Source organism: Anomaloglossus baeobatrachus, chromosome 2, assembly GCF_048569485.1.
Source record: "Anomaloglossus baeobatrachus isolate aAnoBae1 chromosome 2, aAnoBae1.hap1, whole genome shotgun sequence".
Classification (NCBI taxonomy): Eukaryota; Metazoa; Chordata; class Amphibia; order Anura; family Aromobatidae; genus Anomaloglossus; species Anomaloglossus baeobatrachus.
In genome coordinates this window covers 361,305,875-361,322,911 of record NC_134354.1, presented here as the reverse complement: position 1 = coordinate 361,322,911, position 17,037 = coordinate 361,305,875, and positions in this window count along the sequence as shown.

The following is a 17,037-nucleotide window of genomic DNA, read 5'->3' as shown; positions in this document are numbered from 1 at the left end:
AAGATGTATAGTCATACAGGGATATAAAGGTAATTATAGCACATATATTTGTAAATAGAATGTGGTATTTTAATTAGTGTGTTAAAAAACAGTACACAACCAGTGCTCAACTTGTATGACTATATATTGCAGGTTAAAGTGTGCAAGGCTTAGTATAAATACTTTAGAGAAATAATATATTTAGCATAGTGCATAAAGAAAGCCATTGCATAAATCACCCTGCAAATATATAATAACAGTTGTCCAATGAAAGGGTTAAAGCAACTTACACAGAGAGTAGTCCTGCCACGTCTGGTCACCTCAACATATGTTTCAACAATGATATCTTCATCAGACACCTCCTGATATCAGCGTTGTTGCGGCCGATGCGCGGTTCCGTGATCCCGGGGGTCGGTCCGAAATAAAAAGGGGTTTAAATAAAAGAAAAGAAAATAGTTTTGTCGACTACGCCACTTGCGGGGTGTGGCCAGGTTATTTGAAGCCGCCACTGCAGGGTTCTGCTTGGGCTGATGGAGTTGTACAGCTTAGGTGTTTTGGGCCCTCCGCAAGCAGGGACAAACCCCAGCAGTGGTTGATGGGATTGTAGTGAGAAACAGTCAGTGTGAGTGCACGGGGTGATCAAGAACACAGTCTACACCAGTATTGCAGTTCCACTTGCCCGTACTTTGCTGTGGTGGTACCTAAACCCACAGGTGCTGGTCCCAGGTGTATCCGCTCCCCTTGTTCTCCGTGCAAGCTGTGACCTGGGTTGACTGCCCTCCATGCACACTTGTTGTTGATGGGCTCCCGTGGCCTAGAGCTACTTGGGAACCCCTCTGTTTCTGTCTTGGTCCTATTGCAGGCAGCCTAGGCTATTTCAGGGGTTCAGTTCCCAGTCCACTCTTTGCTGCTTGTGCTTCAGACTTTTTGGGTTGGCGATGGACCCTGGAGATCTCTCCTGGCAGAGTTAACAGCTGACCATAAAGTGTCCCACTGTCCTAGGGTCTGCTCCCCGCCTTGTGCTGAGTACTGTGAGCCTTGGTTCCAAGCTTCCACAGGCCTCCCATGGTACCTGGAGTCTGACGCTTCCACAGGTAACCCACGGTGCCTGGAGTCCTGATTCCATACTCACACTCCCTCACTCTTTTTACAGCACTCCAGTGGTTCTTCAGGTCAGTTACAGTACTTTCCACTTTCTACTACTACTCCTCACCTCCTCTTCTTCTTAACTTCCTTCTCTCTCTCCTCTGACTGACTTTCTAACAGACTGCACACCACTTCCTCCTGCCTTTTCCAACTGACCACTGGCCCCTCCCCCTCACCGGGCCTCTCCCTCAGGTTGGGTGGCTACCGTCCAATCAGTGCCCTCCCCTTTTACCTGTTACTAGGCAGTCGACCAGTTTGGTGTTGGAGTCGTGTGTGGCCTGAAGGTGCTGGTGCATTTGTTCTGACACAGATATTCTGGGGTTTGGGTTTCCACAGGTTACATTTGTGGCACCTGGTACCTCAGGGGTGCTACAACAGCAAAACATTTATATTTATTTTTATATTTTGTTGCTTTAACACCATAAAATCTATTTTATTTTTTTCCACTGACTGAGCTCTATTGTGGTTTGTGATTTTGCTGGACAAGATGATGTTTACTGCAATATTATTTTTATTTACACTACCGTTCAAAAGTTTATGGTCACTTAGATATTTCCTTATTTTTGAAAGAAAAGCACATTTTTTTCAATGAAGCTAACATTAAATTAAACAGAACTACACTCTATAAATTCTTAATGGTTTAAATGACTATTCTAGCTTCAAATTCTGGTTTATAATGTAATATCTACATAGGTGTGCCCATTTCCAACAACCACCACTCCAGTGTTCTAATGGTAAATTGTGTTTGCTAACTGTGTTAGAAGGCTAATGGATGTTTAGAAATCCCTTGAAAAACCTCGTGCAAGTATGTTAGCACAGCTGAAAACAGTTTTGCTGATTATAGAAGCTAAAAAATTGACCTTCCTTAGAGCTAGTTGAGAATCTGGAGCATCACATTTGTTGGTTCTATTAAACTCTCAAAATGGCCAGAAAAAGAGAACTTTCATGTGAAACTCGACAGTCTATTTTTGTTCTTAGAAATGAAGGATATTCCATGCAAGAAATTGCCAAGAAACAGAATATTTCCTACAATGGTGTGTACTACTACCTTCAGAGCAGAGCACAAACAGGCTCTAACCAGAGTAGAAAGAGAAGTGGGAGGCTCCGCTGCAAAACTGAGCAACAACACAAGTACATTAGAGTCTCTAGTTTGAAAAATCAATGCCTCACAGGTCCTCAACTGGCAGGTTCATTAAATAGTGCACAAGGAGTAGAGGAAAAACCAGCACCTACTCAGGAGATCCAAAAAAACCTTCTTTATTGCTAAAACCATGCATATATAAACATAATGCAATATTAAAAGTAGACCACGTCTACTCGTTTCAGGCCCCACAAACTTGACCATGATTAAGGGCCAAGTTTTTGGGGCCTGAAACGCGTAGACGTGTTCTACTTTTAATATTGCATTATGTTTTTATATGCATGGTTTTTGCAATAAAGAAGGTTTTTTTGGATCTCCTGAGTAGGTGCTCATTCTTCCTCTACTCCTTGTGCATGCTTTTCGGCAGGATCCGGCGTGTCTTGGAACCGGGCATCTAATCTTTTCACCACATGAATTGCAAGGTCTAGCTGTTGGAATTTTTCATTTTTTTTTTCTCTATGCTTGTTTTCATTAAATAGTACCTGCGAGACGCCAGTGTCAATGTCTACAATGAAGAGGCGACTCTGGGATGCTGGCCTTCAGGGCAGAGTGGCAAAGAAAAAGCCATATCTGAGACTGGTTAATAAAAGTAAAAGATTAATATGGGCAAAAGAACACAGACCTTGGACAGAGGAAGATTGGAAAAAAAGTGTTATGGACAGACGAATCGAAGTTTGAGATGTTTAGATCACACAGAAGAACATTTGTGAGATGCAGAACAACTGAAAAGATTCTGGAAGAGTGCCTGACGCCATCTGTCAAGCATGGTGGAGGTAATGTAATGGTCTGGGGTTGCTTTGGTGCTGTTAAAGTGGGAGATTTGTACAAGGCAAAAAGGATTTTAAATAAGGAAAGCTATTATTATTTTTTTATTATTATTATTTATTTATAGAGCACTATTGATTCCATGGTGCTGTACATGAGAAGGGGGTTACATACAGAATACATATACAAGTTTTAATAGACAGACTAGTACAGAGGGAAGAGGGCCCTGCCCTTGCGGGCTTACATTCTAAAGGATTTTGGGGAGGAGATAGTAGGTGGGGTATAGGTTGGGCGCCAGCTCGCACGGTGGTGGGGCGGCAGCTCTGCACGGTGGTGAGGTGACAGCTTCGCACGGTGGTGAGGCAGTGGGGTCATTGAAGGTTATAAGCATTTCTGAACAGATGAGTTTTCAAGTTCCGTTTGAAGCTTGCAAGTGTAGTAGATAGTCTGACGTGTTGAGGCAGCAAGTTCCAGGAGACTGGGGATGCTCGGGAGAAGTCTTGGAGTCGGTTGTGTGAAGAGCTATCACTCCATTTTGCAACACCATGCCATACCCTGTGGACATCGCTTGATTGGAGCCAATTTCATCCTACAACAGGACAATGACCCAAAGCATACCTCCAAATTATGTATGAACTATTTAGGGAAGAAGCAGGCAGCTGGTATTCTATCTGTAATGGAGTGGCCAGCCCAGTCACCAGATCTCAACCCTATTGAGCTGTTGTGGGAGCAGCTTGACCGTATGGTACGCAAAAAGAGCCCATCAAGCCAATCCAACTTATAGGAGGGGCTTCTGGAAGCATGGGGTGCCAATAATAATTACACTCATTGGTAATTAAAATAGGGGCAGGGTGGAGATCAGTCCTTTTAAAAAGCCTACTGATAGCAATTCAATTCTGCATGCACATTCGTGTGAGCCATCACACATAGTTAATAACATACCCACAGGGGAACTAATAAGAACTAAAAGAATCTGCAGCAATGGAGATAACTTTGTGAATGAAAGGTATAAAGTGTGCAAAATACTATTGAATAGCGGTTATCCTAGATCGATGCTGGATCGGGCCATTAATTATGTGGATATGGTAGATAGGAGTAAGTTACTAATGAATAAAGCATATAAAAAATCTAGATATATTATAGCAGAGGATTATACTGCACCTATCACTTTCTCCACTAGAGGTAGCCCACAATATCATAACATAATTCAGATTATCAAAAAATATTTGCCTATCTTGAGCCAGAACACACATTTAGCGAGTACATTGAAATCTAGTGCATAACGTTTTGTATCTAAAAGGGCTTTTACCCTTGGCAACATACTGTGTCCCAGTTACCATACTCAGAATGTGATTAGATCTGAAAGTACATGGCATACATATAATGGTTTTTTAGATATGGCCACTTTCCTTGTAGGGTTTGTCAGTTTGTTGCTAGGGGAGGCACCTTTTTTTCTTTTTTTACTCGGTTTGAATATCAGTTGAGGAGACATTTGAAATTAAGCTGTGAAGGAGTCATTTGTTTAATTGACTGTACTATATGCTGCAAACAATATGTTGGCTGTACAGTCGGACCACTAAAGAACTGCATGGGGCGCCACATTTTGGATGCTGGTAGATCGTACTTATGCGGCTCTTCAATGGTTTCTAAGCACTTTGCCTTACAACATGGAGGGGACCTTTCAGGTCTCAAATTCAGATCTGTTGAAAAGGTTAATAAGTCAGACAGAGGACGAGATTTAAAAAAAAAAAAAATCTTAAATTGTGAGTCCTTTTGTATTATCAAACTTGATACAAGGGTTCCAAAGGGTCTGAATATCCACCAAGATTTAATTGTTCATTGTAATTAATTTTGTGTAAAATAGCGATTTTTTTCATGTGTATTTGTTTGTGTGTATTTGGGTTACTCATTACATTGCGAGTTTTTGTGTACTTGCCTTGCTATATTCGTATCTCCTGCCCAGCAGGTTTGACGCCTGAATTGCAGCCACTAAACATGCTGGGCTTCTTAACTAATCACATTAATGCTGCAGCCATCTTGGTTGTGGCATTACTGTCATTGGCTTGCCGCGCTTCATACCTACCGATCACCTGAGCGGAGTGAGATATTCTTCAGGCTTTCCCCATTTACTTTAATCACTTTTTCATCCATTTAAGCCTTTTCCTCAGGTCCCCAGACCTCTTTGTTGGGTCCAGCAGAAAATTTCTCGCATTTCCCATTGACTTGCATTGTACTTGCTATTCGGAACGAATACAAGAGCATTACAAAGTACTCGTCACTAGTGTATCAATTACACAGGTCTGCGACTAAAAAGCTGTTTGATTATTTTCATCTAATTTCCATGTATTTTGGTGTGCTGAAAATGAAAAAATATTGAAAAAAATCCTGGATGTCAGGATTTTCCACAAAATGCAAAATTCTCTTCAAATTTAGTGAATTTTTCATAATTATTTTTCTTTTTTTTATTTTAGGGCTTTCAAAGTCAAAATTACTATTAATTAATTCACATCAATGAATTGAAGATATATAATGCCAAAAAATATAAATTTCAAAGAAAAGAACTTTCAGAGTGAGCTAATGAAACAAGCATCAACATTTTGCAAGCTGAATGAGCGGGCTCTGACATACCCGGGCTTGTTTCAATTGTTTTATCTTTGTTCTCACCTGTTTCCACTTTTTAATCTCAGTTCTTCTTAGCTCTTCATATTCAACCGTGTTTCCCAAAATTAGCATTATGGCTCAGCGGAAGTGTATTAATTCGCCTGACAGTTTCTGTTACATTTGTGGGAATATACAGTGTTGAAGCAACAGCTGAATATTACAGACTTTGTGAAAAAAGTATACTTCACATATTTCGGACTAAAGCTTGGCGATCAAGATAAAGCTTGGGCGCCTCATAAAGTGTGCAAACGGTGTGTTGAGGACCTCCGAAATTGGTTCAAGGGTTAGAAAAAAGCTTTCCGTTATGGGATTCCTATGGTATGGCGAGAGCAAAAGAACCATAGTGACGATTGTTAGTTTTTTTAATGCGATGTGAAAGGGTATAATTCAAAATGGAAGCCTTCCATTTCATACCCCAATATTCACTCAGCAATTCGTCCCATCCCCCATGGCACAGAAATACCAGTACCCAAGGCCCCTGCTACCTTGGAAGAGATAACTATGTCTGATGAAGGTGCTCACAGTTGGTGAAAAAAATGTGCTCCGAGAAACTTTGGTTCCTCCCCATAAAGTTCTTCTACCACCTCTCCACATCAAATCGGGATTTATGAAGCAATTCGTAAAATCACTTCCAAAAGATGGAGAATGCTTCAAATACTTGGTCGCCAAGTTTCCAGGCCTCTCAGAGGCAAAATTGAAGGAAGGTGTGTTCATCGGACCAGACATTAAAAGGCTTATAGCTGATCAAGAGTTTATCAATACCATGACGCATCCTCAAAAAGAAGGGTGGATTGCATTTAGAGAGGTTGTAGAGAAATTTTTAGGCAATACAAAGACCCTGACTACAAACAAATTATCGGACGAATGCTGAAAGCATTTCAAGCTTTAGGTTGCCTGATGAGTTTGAAAGTGCATTTCCTCCAATCCCACCTTGAAAACTTTCCTGAAAATTTGGGCGCTGTGAGTGAAGAGCAAGGTGAACGATTCCACCAGGACATTAAAGAGATGGAAAGAAGATACCAGGGAAGATGGAGCATTACAATGATGGCAGACTACTGTTGGATGCTTCAGAGAGACATTACAGATGCTACTCACAAGCGTAAATGTACCAAGAGAAGCCTCGCAGGGAAGAAGAATCGATTTTAGTATGTGTTAGTAAGCTCATTGCACTTAAAAAAATGATTTTCATGAAACATTTGTAAGAAAAAATTAATTTTATAAGTAGAGTTGAGCGCGGTTCATGGTTCGCGGTTCTCCAGTTCGCGGTTCGAGTGATTTTGGGGGGTGTTCTAGTTAGAACTCGAACTCGATCTTTTTGCTAAAAGTTTGGTAGCTCGAGTTACATTCGAGAACGGTTCTATCACTATAAATGTGGCTTTTCACAGTAAGGCTATGTGCACACATTGCTATCTGCATGCGTCCTGCGTCCCCAGCACAATCCCTCTTCCTTTCCTACTCACCGATCACAGGCGTCTCGCTCCCCGGCTATCACAAATCTGCGGCGTCTTTTCCTCTTTAGAAAAAGACTGCCGCGTCATTAGTCAATTAGTTATTCTGTGCTTTCCCCGCCCACCGGAGTTTATGATTGGTTGCAGTCAGACACGTCCCCAAGCTGAGTGACAGCTGTCTCACTGCAACCAATCACAGCCGCCGGTGGGCGGGTCTATATCGTGCATTAAAATAAATAAATAAATAATAAAAAAAAAATGCGGTTTCCCCCATATTTGATACTAGCCAGGATAAAGCCGCACGGCTGGAGGCTGGTATTGTCAGGATGGAAAGCACCACGGTATGGGGAGCCCACCACCCTAACAATATAACCCTGCAGCCGTGCAGAATTACCGCATCCATTAAGTGCAACAGTCCTGGGACTCTACCCAGCTCATCCCGAATTGCCCTGGTGCAGTGGCAATTGGGGTAATAATGAGTTTAATCATGGCAGGCGTCTCCCCGAGATACCTTCCATGATTAAACTGTAAGTGAAAGTAAAGAAACACACACCGCGAAAAATCCTTTATTTGGAATAAAAGACAAAAAAACAACCCTGGTTCACCCCTTTATTAATCCCAAAAATACCCCTCCAGGTCCGAAGTAACCTACACGACAAGGTCAGCTCTGCTTTCTCGGGATATAGTGGCTCCATAGCAATAAAGCAGAGACTTCAGTCTGCACAGCAGGCTTCAAGATTAGAAAATCTGCCTATCCCTTTTGTAAGAAGCAATAGACTAGTGGATAAAGCGCCTGCCTTTAAAAGCATAACGTCGGGAGTTCTAGTATCATCAAAAGATTATTATTTTTTTTTTATTTATAATTTCAAATTATAATTATTATCTATTTATAAAGTGAAAGTAAATAAACACACACCGTGAAAAATCCTTTATTTGGAATAAAAGACAAAAAAACACAGTTTCACCATTTTATTAAAATCCTCCAATACCCCTCCAGGTCCGACGTAATCCATACGACACTGTCATCTCTGCTACAGAACACGAGTGCTCTGCATGAGCTTCACATAGCTTTAAATGAATCACGTGGTCAGCTGAGACTTCAGCAATCCAGACTTCAAGACTACCGAATGTGCCAATCGTTCACATTAGAAGCGATAGCTGAGTGGATAGAGTGCTTACCTAGGGAGCATAAGGTTGCAAGTTCTAGACCTGGTAATTTTTTTTATTTATTTTTAATAAATTATATTTATAATATATTTATAAATATAATTTAATTATGCACTGAGGGGAGGAGCCGGACATCAGCTGTGAGCTCTCTCTCTCTCTATCTCTCTCCTTTCTCTCTCTCTCCTTTCTCTCCTTTCATTCTCTCCTTTCTCTCTCTCTCCTTTCCCTCTCTCCTATCTCTCTCTCCTTTCTTTCTCTCCTTTCTCTCTCTCCTTTCTTTCTCTTCTTTCTCTTCTTTCTCCTCTTTCTCTTCTCTCTCTTCTTTCTCTCTTTCTCTCTCTCTCTTCCTTCTCTCTCTCCTTTCTTCTCTCTCTCCTTTCTCTCTCTCCTTTCTTTATCTCTTTCTCTCCTTTCTCTCTCTCCTATCTATCTCTCCTTTCTTTCTCTCCTTTCTCTCTCTCCTTTTTTTCTCTCCTTTCTCTCTCTCTTTCTCTCTCTCTTTAATTTCTCTCCTTTCCCTCTCTCCTTTCTTTCTCTTCTTTCTCTACTTTCTGTTCTCTCTTCTTTCTCCTCTTTCTCTCTCTCTCCATTCTCTCCTTTCTTTCTCTCCTTTCTCTCTCTCTCTCTCTAGCCTTTCCCTCGCTCCTATCTCTCTCTGCTTTCTCTCATTTCTCTCTCTCTTTCTCTCTCTCCTTTCTCTCTCTCTCCTTTCCCTCTCTCCTCTCTCTCTCTCTCCTTTCTTTCTCTCCTTTCCCTCTCTCCTTTCTTTCTCTTCTTTCTCGACTTTCTCTTCTTTCTCCTCTTTCTCTTCTCTCTCTTCTTTCTCTCTTTCTCTCTCTCTCTCTTCCTTCTCTCTTTCTATTCTTTCTCTCTCTCCTTTCTTTCTCTCCTTTCTCTCTCTCTTTCTCTCTCTCTTTCTCTCTCTCCTTTCTCTCTCTCCTTTCTCTCTCTCCTTTCTCTCTCTCCTTTCTCTCTCTCCTTTCTCTCTCTCTATCCTTTCCCTCTCCTTTCTTTCTCTTCTTTCTCTACTTTCTCTTCTTTCTCCTCTTTCTCTTCTCTCTCTTCTTTCTCTCCTTCTCTCTTTCTCTTCCTTCTCTCTTTCTCTCCTTTCCCTCTCTCCTTTCTTTCTATTCTTTCTCTACCTTCTCTTCTTTCTCTTCTTTCTCTACTTTATCTTCTTTCTCTTCTTTCTCCTCTTTTGCTTCTTTCTCTCTCTTCTTTCTCTTTCTCTCTCTATCTTCTTTCTCTCTCTCTCTCTTTCTCAGACCTGATGGAATCAGCTGACACTATAAGTCGAGCGGTGAGGCCGTCTTTTTACCGCCCGGCCGGCTAAACTATCAGCTGATGCTGTCGGACAGGAGTCTGCACTGAAGTGTGTAGTTTGTTTTTTTGTTTTTTTTGCACTGATGCATTAGCTGATTGTATAAAAGCCGTTTATACAATCAGCTGCTGTGTCATGTGAATCAGGCCCTTGAACCTGACACATCATCTGATCGCTTTGCCTTCCAGAAAATCGATCAGATGATATTGGATCCGGATTGGACGGCGTGGGACCCTTGACCCAGGATTACTGTGGAGGGGTATTATTTATTTCAATAAAGATGGAGTCACTAATTGTGTTGTGTTTTATTTATAATAACAATATTTTTCTGTGTGTTGTGGTTCTTTTTATCGGTACTAGAAATTCATGGTGGCCATGTCTAATATTGGCTTGCCACCATGAATTTCGGGCTTAGGGCCAGTTGATAATATACAGCTAGCCCTAACCCCATTATTACCCAGCAAGCCACCCGTCACCAGGGCAGCTAGAAGAGTTGGATACAGCGCCAGATGATGGCGCTTGCATGAAAGCGCCATTTTCTGGGGTGGCTGCGGACTGCAATTCACAGCAGAGGAGCCCAGAAAGCTCAGGCCAACCTGTGCTGTGTTTCCAATCCCCAGCTGCCTGGTTGTACCTGGCTGGACACAAAAATATGGCGAAGCCCACGTCATTTGTTTTTTAATTATTTCATGAAATAATAAAAAAAGGGCTTCCCTATATTTTTGGTTCCCAGCTGGGTACAAATAGGTAGCTGGGGGTTGGTGGCAGCCCGTAGGTGCCTGCTGTACCTGGCTAGCATACAAAAATATGGCAAAGCCCACGTCATTTGTTTTTGAATTATTTCATGAATTAATAAAAAAAGGGCTTCCCTATATTTTTGGTTTCCAGCCGGGTACAAATAGGCAGCTGGGGGTTGGGGGCAGCCCGTAGCTGCCTGCTGTACCTGGCTAGCATACAAAAATATGTTTGTCTGTATGGAGGAGAGCAGACAGCAGCTGCAGAACGGCAAGGCTCAGCATGCTCCAGTCACTAGTGTATGCAGGAGAGCAGACAGCAGCTGCAGAACTACAAGGCTCAGCATATTCCATCTAGGACTGTATGCAGGAGTTTTTTGGCCACCAAAAAAATGACGTGGGCTTTGCCATATTTTTGTATGCTAGCCAGGTACAGCAGGCAGCTACGGGCTGCCCCCAACCCCCAGCTGCCTATTTGTACAAGACTGGGAACTAAAAATATAGGGAAGCCCGTTTTTTTAATTATTTCACTTATTTCATGAAACAATTAAAAAACAAATGACGTAGGCTTCGCCATATTTTTGTGTCCAGCCAGGTATAACTAGGCAGCTGGGGATTGGAATCCACAGCTCAGGTTAGCCCAAGGTTTCTGGGGCGCCTCTGCTGCGAATTGCAATCCACAGCCGCCCCAGAAAATGGTGCATTCATAGAAGCGCCATCATCTGGCGCTGTATCCAACTCTTCCAACAGCCCTGGTGATGGTGGCTTGCTGGGTAATAAGGGTTAATACTGGCTTTGTTTTACTAGCTAGTATTAAGCCAGAGATTCTTAATGTCAGGCAAGTTTGACCCAGCCATTAAGAATCTCCAATAAAGGGTTAAAAAAAGACACCACACAGAGAAAAAATACTTTAATAGAAATAAATACACAGACACATTAGAGACTCCATGTTTATTACTCCCTCGCATCCCTCCACGATCCTGCTCTTCTGTCTTCTTTCTCCTTCAACACATGCAGCTCTGCTACATCAGTGCTGCATAGGAAGAAGGCGGTGCTATTCCCCGAGCTGCTGCTTGTGAGCGGTGACGTCACCACTGACAAGCGCGTTGCTATAGCAACAGTGATATCCGTTATCGACCGGCTGTGGCAGCCGGTTTATAACGGAACAGGGAAGCAGACCGGGAACCCGACCGCGTGCCAGAGCATGTCCCCGGTACACGACAATACACAAACGATCACCGCGTACTGGAGAGATGCACTCGCAGGTCCTACATGACGCGTCATAGTCATGTGACCAGTCTGTAGCCAATGAGATAACAGACATGTGACTGGTCACGTGGCTATTTTGACGTCACGATAGGTCCTGCATCACTGCTGGCAGTGCTGGTTACCGGGAGGATTCAGCGATCATCGGATGGAATAGCGGCAGGAGACAGAGTGCAGGACGCATCGTAAGGACCGGTAAGTGTTATGGCAATGTTTATTAACTGTATGTGTACATTTATAATGTGTTTTTATGTGTTTGTGATTGCCTCCCATTGTTTCCTATGGGTTCGAGTGGTTCGCCGAACCGAAGTCGAACGAGACCTCCGTTCGGCGAACCAAGCTCGAGCCAAACCGCGACCGGTTCGCTCATCTCTATTTATGAGTCTATTTTCATTTATTTTGAGGTATTGTCTTATTTAACAAAGTTACTTAAATTGTCAGAAAACGTGATGTCCTATGACAAAACGGAGGTCATTTCCGGATTCAGCGCACTCAAAAACATAAAGATTATGTGGAATAACCAAAACAGCTCTCGAAAAAAATTTTTTTGCAGCCTGTGTTACGAATATTACGGTACTCGCTCATCTCTAATCACCCTCCTTTTCCTCTAATCCAAATAGTAAAGTCCAAATAATATAAAGCATGTACCCATTTGGTTTTGCTGCTTCTCTAATTAATCAAACTAATAAAATGTAAGAAAGAGAAAATCTGCAAAAAATTTAATTCACTCTAATTTGCACAGAAAAAAAATCGATTTCCATCAAATTTATTTCATGCAGACCAAATGTGCATTTTTTATTCAGTGTTGGGTCACCCAGCCCAGCTTTCCTACCCTCCACTCAGCTCTCCACCATTCTAGTCCAGTTTTCAGCTGCAGCAGGTTTAACCGATTCTTCAGCACCTCCATCACTGACTAGGCCTCGCAATGTCTTGACTTCACAGAACTATACATAGCTTGGCTATTCATGAGGCCTTGTCAGTTCCCCTGAATTACTGAATGGAGAACTGTCCAGAAAAGATGAGTGCCTGCGAGACATGTTTATCTTTTTTTTTTACATTTTTAACCCTTTCTGAGCTCTTATAAATACAGCAAAATAAAGAAATAGCCGCAATGAAAAAAAGGAATAACTATATACATTTGGTGTCACCACAGCCATACTGTTACGGTTGCTGTGGCTCTGGAGGCTATGTCCGGATTTCTTGCTACTGCACATGTGCAAGCGCTGGAGACTAAGTCCTATCTTGGAGCCATTGCACATGTGCGGGTGACATCATCGCTGACACGAGGTCACATGTCTCTGACACCTTCTAAGCTGATTGGCCACTGGTCATGTGCTTGTGACACGTGGTCACATGTCTCTGACACCTTCTAAGCTGATTGGTCACTGGTCATGTGCTTGTGACGCTTTGCTTGGTGATAGGCCAGCGTGACGTCATTGCTGTCATTCTGGCAGCGGATTGGCTCTGGTGTCCTCCATCTTGGATGAGGCACAGAGTCTATATAAGACCCTGACGCACGCCACCCGGCGCTCAGTCCTCTTGGTTCATGCATGAGGGTAGACACCCTGTGCACGTCCCTCTAGGCATCTCTCTGTCTATGTTAGGTGAGCGCTCTTATACCTTACAGCTTCGGCTGCAGTCCGTATCCTTACCTCTTAGTGGAGCGGACATAGGCAGGTGCCTGAGGCACATGGTCCATCTGGGCCTTGTTATTCTACTCGTAGGTGGACGTTGCCGCTAGGGTAACGTTCCTTATACTGCGTCTGGCAGTTGTTCGTATCCTCGCACACTAGGGGAGCGAACAGAGGTAGGAGCTTTGTGCGGCTTACGCTGCTGTCCGTCTCTTTTGCACCACTAGAAGAGCGGACCTAGGCAGGTGCCATATCTAGTGGTTCGTGTCCTCGCACACTAGTGGAGCGAACGCAGGTAGGAGCTTTGTGCGGCTTACGCTGCTGTCCGTCTCCTGGCACCACAAGAGGAACGGACCTAGGTAGGTGCCATTTCACACTCACTGCTTTTGTCTCTGAGATCTTTAACAGAGACCAATCCACACACCCTCCAAGTAAGGGAGGAATTGCTTTATTTTCTAATTATATTCCTCTGTGAGTTTAACAGAGGTATTGCACTCTGCACTTGTGCTATTATTTTTTTACAGTGGCACACTTATATACCCCTTATCCTCTGCCATAGTCTGCAGCAGAGTCTTTGCACGGTGGACCCTGACTGTCTGACATTCCTTTAGGTTTTATTACCAGACAGCCCCCCGTAACATTAGGACTGAGCCAAGGGTCTGGCAGTTATGGCAGAATATCAGCAGTTACACCGTTACATACAAGTACTTGAGTCGCGGCTCAAGAGTATAGAGGATAAACCTCAGACCATGGTGACATCTGCACATGATCCTCGACTTGCTCTGCCAAACAGATATTCTGGCGATGCCAGATCATGTCATGGTTTCATTAGTCAGTGTCAGATACACCCAGAGGTCAACTCTTCTCGCTTCTCTACGGAGAGGTCCAGAGTAGGCTTTATCATCTCCTTACTTCAGGACAAAGCCTTAGAATGGGCGACTCCCTTATGGGAGCGCTCTGATGTGGTTACTCTGAGACATCAAGACTTTCTTGATGCTCTTAAAGCGGTATTCATGGGTCCGCAGGTTACCCATGATGCGGCCCTGAGACTCTTGGATCTATCTCAGGGTTCGTTATCCACTAGTTCTTATGCCATTGCTTTTAGAACTCTGGTGGCAGAACTAGATTGGCCAGAGAAGGTGTTGATTCCTATCTTCTGGAGAGGGTTGGCAGGCTATGTCAAGGATGCCCTTGCTACTCGTGAGGTCCCTGCTTCTCTGGAGCACTTGATCACAGTAGCAACGATGATCGACGTACGCCATAGGGAACGTAGTAGACTCGAGGTCTCTTCCTCACGCCCTAAGCATCGGGCTATTCCAGTTGTTGAGGGTCCACTACCATCTTCCTCAGCATCTGAAACATCTCCCATTCCTATGGAGTTAGGTCACACGTCCTCCAGACTACGCAGGTCTGGTCCTCCTATATGTTACGTATGTCGTCAGGCTGGGCACTATGCCAACAAGTGTTCTAGTCGTCAGGGAAACTCCCAGGCCTAGTAACCATTAGAGGGGGGTTACTAGAGATGTCTTCTGCACCCTCTAAGTGTAGTATCCCAGGTCAGCTCTCATTCTCTGAGAATACATGGCCTATTATGGCTTTTGTGGATTCCGGAGCTGACGGGACTTTTGTGTCCTCAGGATTTGTAAAGGGACACAATATTCCCTCTATCATGTTAGAGGTGCCTATTCCTGTCCGTGTTGTTAATGGGACTATGTTTTCTGACTCCATTACATTGAGGACAGTTTCCTTGCGCCTTTCCCTGCCTCAGGGTCACATAGAGGAGATTTCTTTTCTTGTTTTGCCTGAGGGTATAGATGACGTCCTTCTGGGTCTCCCATGGCTTCGGACTCATGCTCCTCACATTGACTGGGAGTCCGACAGCATTATTAGTTGAGGTTCGAAATGTCAGTCTCGATGTCTTCCCTTACCACCTAAGGTCGTTGCGGTTGCATCAACTGATCTCTCTCCCATACCTACACCCTATTTGGATTTCACTGACGTGTTCTCCAAACAGGGTGCTGAGGTTCTTCCACCCCATAGACCGTATGACTGTGCCATAGACCTTATCCCAGGTTCGGTTCCACCTAAGGGCAGGGTTTACCTCCTGTCGATACCTGAGTCGGAGGCCATGTCGACCTATATAAGAGAGAGTTTAGAGAAGGGGTTCATTCGTAAGTCTGTCTCTCCCGCGGGAGCTGGGTTTTTCTTTGTTCGGAAGAAAGAGGGTGATTTGCGTCCCTGCATAGATTACAGGGGTCTCAACGCAATCACAATAAAGAACAAATACCCGTTACCTTTAATTTCGGAGCTCTTTGACAGACTGAGGGGAGCTCAGGTTTTTACGAAGTTGGATCTGCGGGGTGCGTATAACTTGGTACGAATTTGAGAGGGTGACGAATGGAAGACCGCTTTTAACACCCGAGACGGTCACTATGAATACCTCGTCATGCCTTTTGGTTTATGTAATGCACCCGCAGTATTTCAGGACTTCGTAAACGATGTGTTCAGGGATTTACTGTTATCCTCCGTCGTGGTGTATCTGGACGACATCCTGATTTTTTCTCCTGATCTAGAGACTCATTGTCAGGATGTCGTTCGTGTCTTTTCCCGTTTAAGGGAGCACTCTTTGTTTGCTAAACTCGAAAAATGTGTATTCGAGCAGTCATCCTTGCCTTTTTTGGGCTACATTATCTCACAAGAGGGTCTGGCTATGGATCCTGCGAAGCTCTCTGCTGTCCTGGAATGGTCCGAACCTCATTCCTTGAAGGCGGTGCAACGCTTCTTAGGATTCATAAATTATTACAGGCAGTTCATACCCCATTTCTCTACTTTGGTGGCACCTTTGGTGGCCTTGACTAAGAAAGGTGCTAATCCAAAAGTCTGGTCTACTGAGACACCCAGGCTTTTGAGGCAGTAAAAAGACACTTTTCAACTGCTCCCGTTCTTCAAAGACCCGATGAGAATAAGCCCTTCCTCTTGGAGGTTGATGCCTCTTCTGTGGGTGCTGGTGCGGTCTTGTATCAAAAGAACGGTGCAGGTAGAAAAAGGCAGTGTTTCTTCTTTGCTAAAACCTTTTCACCGGCAGAGAGAAACTATACCATTGGGGATAGGGAACTGCTCGCCCTGAGATTAGCCTTGGAGGAGTGGCGTCACTTGCTGGAAGGAGCGAAACATCCTTTCCAGGTCTATACAGACCATAAGAATCTGACGTACTTACAAACCGCTCAGCGTCTGAATCCTCGCCAAGCCCGCTGGTCCTTGTTTTTCTCCTGCTTTCACTTCGCCATTAACTATCTGTGTGGGAGTAAGAATAACAAGGCAGACGCTCTGTCTCGCTCTATGGTTTCTACCCAGGAAGAGATTGACGAACCTCGTCTTATCCTTCCCTCCAGGGTTTTTCATACGCTCTCCCCTGTGACGTTAGACCAAATCCCACCGAGCAAGACCTTTGTGCCGCCTGATCGACAGAATGATATACTGTCGTGGGCCCACACCTCAAAGGTGGGTGGGCATTTTGGTATTAGGCGGACACGAGAGTTACTGGAGAGGTGGTATTGGTGGCCACACTTAGCCAGCCACGTCAAGAGATATGTCGGTTCCTGCTACTCGTGTGCTCGTAACCGTCCATTACGGCAGAGACCGGCTGGGCTCTTGCATCCTTTACCAGTGCCAGATAGACCATGGGAGGTGGTAGGCATGGACTTTGTGGGTGATCTTCCGTGTTCACAGGGACATAGATTTGTGTGGGTCATTATGGACCATTTCTCCCAGATGGTTC